Below are 6407 nucleotides of genomic sequence, written 5' to 3'. Positions count from 1 at the left end.
GTTTGAATCCTCGGTCTGGCAAATACGGGTGCCGGATGAAATTCCGAATACAATAAGTTAGCCGTCTGTCTCACTCTAAAATTTAGCACAGCCAAGAGAGGTGCTGTTAAAAGATAGCTCTTATTGTAACATTACAACTAACTTAATGTAAAAATTATACCAAAATATGAAAAACTAACCTCGATATCAGTCTTGTGTATAGAATAGATGCGCAGCTGTGACTGGTCTGCCATTTTTCTTCTGAATGCCTCATACAGGATGGTTTATCATAATGAAAATGCATTTTCAATCAAACATTTCTTTATTTTCATGTATAAACTAATTTGTTATTTCGATATCAAATACATAATGAAAACAAACTGGGAATTTGTTACAAACTATTAGAACCGTGAGTTATATCTCCATCTAAGGAACCTATATGTACTTACTTACATAAAAATTAAATTAACATCTCATAATATTGTTTATTTTTGTACAACAATTGCAATATGTCTTGAGTATGACGATACTATGTATAGATAATGTGGGATACTTACATTAATTTCACAATGGGGTTTATATGTATTCGATTAATGATACGATATTATGATGTTACGGTCGGTGGTAGATGATCTAAAAAAATATCAAAGCAGTCTTAAATAGAAAATAATAAATATTAATACACATTCGAAAATATAGAAATGTAATGTATGTTAAAATGCTTAAGTGGTATCGCATACCTTTCACTCAATTAAAGTGCAAAAACAATATGTAACATTTTTAATAAAATTCTAAACACCAGCTAATTTCATTTCTATCATTTTATACAATATGTTTAAATGTCATATATAGATAATAATGTATTATAATATAAAAAGATGATTCTTAGGCATTCGAAATACTATTTGGAATTTCAACAAATTATTATAGCCATACGTACAAAATGTAAACGTATGTATATTTTAGATGAAGAGAAAGAAATCGAGTAAGGTTTTGACAATAAAAATTACAGCTGCAACAATCATTTCATGTAAATGGAAATGCAAGTTACCTTTAATTATTATTTGCCTAATACGTAGTAATAAAAAATATACAGAAGACAAAATATATTATATCTAGATTACGAATGACTCCACGATATGCTTAACTTCACATTTATAAATTTGATATTAACATAATAAGAAGTCTGGATTGCATGTCATTTTAGTGACAAAATAAAAACTCATAAATACGACCGTTCAGGTCAATTATAGCAATATTATAATATGGATTGTCTAATTAACTTTACAAATATAATTAAGATGATTTTAAATATATTATGTACTGCATTTCCGATCACTCGTTCCGACGCATACATAGTGAAAATGATATTCAAAATTAATTGGATTATTAAAAACAATAATGTACAATGTATAACAAATAGTATAAACAGTGTCTACCACACCACAAACTATAGTAATAATATATCTCATTATTTTTTTATAAGAATGACTCAAAAGTTAGGATAATTAATTTTACAGAAAAATATGTGATGTTTTGTTTGATTAGTTTGATGTGTGCTGATAACACACACATGTGTAATAATATGTATAGTTTCCTTTGATTATTTCGCCTGATATTGATATGTTATAAACAAATATATTTAAAGTAACAATCATAATTTTGCATTTTACACTGGTACTGGAGGACATTGCCTTGTTTGTGATTAACAATTACAATGCAACCATGTAGATATTTTTATATTAAACTGTAGTATGAATAAAAGGGAACAGAAAATCATTACAAATACAAGATTATACCTTAATTCATTTACATTAATATTTTTTTTTATCTAATAATTCATTTTAATAATCTGAACCTCAAATATAAAACAAAACCAATAAAAGTGTAAGATTTCAAAAATGGAGAAACGTAATTGAAATTAACAAGATGGCAATACATTATATTTAAACTGAAAGCTTCAATTACGTAGAAACATCTAACAATACATAATATACGCTAACCATATTATATTATAATCAGAGAAATTTTTTTAGATAATTATTCTTTGTTATCAAAGAAAAATATATTGCCTAAAGTAAATTTCTAATAATGTACCAACAAAGATGTAAATTATTGCCACATCCTGACCATTTTTCGATCGATTGCAATATCACGTTATAATTTATATTGAGAGGAAAGTATGAAATTAACACAATCACTGCTGGCCTTTTAATTACCACATTTAAATAACACATTAATTATATCTAATGGTCAAGTACTCCAAACGCGCCAGTCGCGGTGTTAGCACTAAATGAGTTAAAAAAAATATATTTCATGTATCAATTAAAAGACAATCTCGTTGATTGAAATTATGTTAATAAAACATAAACAGCCATTAACATTACATTACCGTAATATGTTTAAAATGTTAGACTCTTTTATTTTATTATCTCTGATATCATTTTGGCGTAGGTAATTAATTATGTTAAATTAAAAATTATATTGGGTTACACAGTTCCCATATTCCTTTAATAAAACTTTTCTAAAATAACAGCAAAATCTGGATGTAAGAAATGTCATAAGTGAAGCATTCCCTATTAGTTAATATTCAAAACTTCTGTACCAATATGCATCGCCAAATAAACAAACAACACTTAATGTTTATTAAAATGAAGAGACTTAAACGGTGACAGAAATTCATTTATCGGCACGATTAAAAGAATTGTGTTATTCATTTACGACACTTAAACTTTCAGGTCTGGAATTGGAATACATAAACAAATCTTACGTTTAAATTTATCTATCCATACTTGGCAATGGCACAAGTAAACTTCAAAATATAAATTTAAGAAAGATTTATCGACACATTTAATGAGACTGTTAAAATGACTTTAATTAAATACATTCACTCCCAACATAATATTCAGCGGAAATTCTATATTCTGACTACTGACACGTCATCATTGCCATTGGGGGAACTAAAAATCCCACTGATCTTTGGTGCACATTTCTACATCCCTCTTCCCGGCTTCCATGCTTACTGCATACAACGGTCTAGACTCAGCCATTGTGGGTCTTGATTAGTTGATTAAAATATAGAAGACATGATGCAGATTGAATCATAATATAATTTCTTGTAAATGTTGAATATATAACAATAATTGAAAGTAACTATATATCGTCGCTGTATATTACATACCTCCTGGTGATTTTGGTGAAAATGAGTTATTGATACCACGTGATGCGCATTTTTTTCTCTACCTTAAGTGAATACGTGTATTAATTAAGGCGCTAAGTACCAAAAAAATAAAAACTGACATTTTTATAGAAAAATTTTTACATACCAACGCCAATACTTCAACTATGGTCTAAGTGCCTCAAGCAAGTCAAAAAAATACAGAAAAATATTTAAACCTGTCGACGTTGTAAGTCTGTTGGCGTGTTTTATTTATAATGGTGTAAGTAGCACTGCAGTGGTCAACGGCATTCAATATAAAATGGCTGACGATGATGTGTTGACACTTGCGAAATCTTAATACCTAAAATTATAGAAGCTGCCGTGATTGCTTCACACTGTAAAACCACATTTTTCGGAAGGTCTGCTTCATGAATTTTTACTGCAATGACTACAGGCAATACTACTTTTTGGTACTTAGAGCCTTAATTAATACACGTATTCATGTATTATATCACTTGTGGAAACATCAAATAAAAAATTAAATCAACAAATAAAATCGATATTAAATTATTAATACTATGTGAAAGCATCCAAATTCATGCATCGTAATTAATCTTATGTGAGCGTCCGCCGCAATAGGTCAGAATTAAAATAATCTTATGTGAACACGGCATGTTTACACATGATTCAACGTATTTAACACAGTGCATATGGAATTAATCCTATGTGATAAAACATGGAAAAAGCTACGACTTTACCATTTAATAATAAATATATTATAAAAAAAATATGATTTTCCATTTTTAATTTATGATTAGGAATCTACAAAAAATGTTAACACATACTATAATTATATCATTTACGATTATTTTTTAAAAAAGTTCTTTTCGATTATCTCAGAATACGACTCAAACCACATATGAGGTATTTAAAATACAGCGACGATGTATATTATGAATATTTCATTAAGTATTCTAGTATTGTGAAAAAACAAGTATGTATGTTGGATTTTAACAGTTATTCCTAATAAATGATATTTTTGGGGATATCCGATACAACAATACATAAGTAGCACTAGGATTTAAATTTTAGTCTTATTAAGCAAACAATAAACGTAACACTTGAAATGCGTTCACTAATGATATGAGATTACTAGAAATTGACAAAAAAATCATGCAATATTGCCTCTTGGGATATTATAATACTATTAATGTACTTTTGATATCTACTCAACCTTTAAAACATGTTAAAAATTACCAGCAGATATGTTTAAATAATATTTTTCACAACATTTTATGTTTATCGAATGAAATATGACATGAATATTTGATATATGTATTTGTTTTATTTATTATACTTACAGTATGTACATTTTCTGATTTTATAATATAAAAGAAGCTACATACATTCGCCTTAGTGTAATTTAATTTAATAACTACATATATGTATATGTACAGGAAATTAATATCATGAAGGGTAGTGAAAGAAAACATTTATTCAGACTGTTTTCATATTAGTATTTTACAGTTTTAATTAAATCCCTTTGATATAATATATAAGTTAAAACATACTTAACAGCACTGTCGAGGTATTTCCAAGAGTCCATAAATCTGTGGTCTTCAGGTAACACTACGTAGATAAAAAAATATCAACTTTTCAAGGAAAACAACTTTTTAGTGCTCCTGTTACGGACATACATAAAACTAAATTAAATATTATGTACATAATAATCTACCTACTTACCCTAACCTTTTTCTTATAAGAGATGAGTAAAGCTGGATACTCTTTAGCGGGCCATAACTGTGACCGTTGCAGATAGAGTAACCAGTATGGACGCCAAATAATTCGTTCGCGGAGCCTAATAAATAATTATTTCGCATCTAGAGTTGGTTAGAGTGCTAATGAGTACTCAGCTTAAGACAATAATGTATGCACAACATAAAGCCAGTTCTATTTTTGTTATGCGGTACATTAATAGGTACCTCACTTTACTTCTTGTTCTTAGGAAATATGTCCGTAAAGTGAAATTCCATGTAACGAATCTTCAATTTCCACAGGAAAACCATATTTTCGTCATAAAAATATATGCGTTCTTTAATCCGGGCTAATTTAGAGGAAGATGTTCATTCCTTGTTTTAGAAATGAGGAAGTGCTTTCGACAAATCCTTACTATCTTGTTGTCATTTATGAAATTTTATGATTCAGGTGTTCACGACACATTCTGCATCCGGTCAAAATATTTCTATCCAATTTGTTTACAAATACAAAATATATTGAAATCGAAATTGCGCCATAATTAAAAAATAAAAAAACCATTATAGCCAAAAGCCGTATAGTGAGGTGACAATGTATTTCACATAAACTTTTATTAGCTTAAAATCTACTGATGACCTACGTAGGTATTTTTACCCAAAGATTTACTATTCACAAGGAAACACTGCTATTAAATTGGTCAGACTGATGCAGTCTCACCCGGAGACCACAGAAATAAGAATTAATCTATAGAAGTCTGCATTTGATATAAGTTTTGGAATAAAATCAAAATTAACGAACCGTTGCCGACAAATACAAATGGTAGTTATCTGTGGACAGTTTCGGAGAAACAAATACACACGAACTAGATTAGTTTGTAATTAATTATTAGACACTAGGAAAACTTATATATACTAAACATGTAGGTATACCCTCGTTAGATTTGAAATTTATAACAATCATCCATAACCAAACATATATACTTAGGTATGTATCACTTTCCTGATATACACCGGAAAATATTGAATACAAATATTATGATATATAGGTATGTTATGTAATAGGGACAGATGTAAATACACAAAACTGATATATTATTTTCTAATTATGAATTTCAAAAAAAAAAATCATCAATATAAATGCAACAATATCCTTAAATAATCAATATTTAACGGAGGATAACAGGAAAGTCACAGTCCTATCACTAATTATAATTAATATATTTTAAATCTAATGGCAATTAATTCATGTCTACAGAACTATAAAGTCTTCAATAGAATACCGATGGCATCTGAGATGGTATTGTGGAACACATAATAAAAAATATATGACATAGACGACCCTGCATAATAACCTTACCTAACTGAACCTTGACAAATGATATTTATAAAACCTCAATCAAATTTAATTACGGTCGATTAGAAGATCATTAGTGCAAAGCTGTTATAATCGCTTGTTAAAAAAATGAATTGGGCATTGTCAAAATGAAACAATCAAAGATAAAAACCGGAGGCGA

The sequence above is a fragment of the Rhyacophila brunnea genome, unplaced genomic scaffold (genome assembly GCF_057557595.1).
Source record: "Rhyacophila brunnea isolate RB1 unplaced genomic scaffold, BYU_Rbru_1.0 scaffold_12, whole genome shotgun sequence".
Lineage (NCBI taxonomy): Eukaryota > Metazoa > Arthropoda > Insecta > Trichoptera > Rhyacophilidae > Rhyacophila > Rhyacophila brunnea.
Note: the sequence above shows the minus strand (reverse complement) of the source record.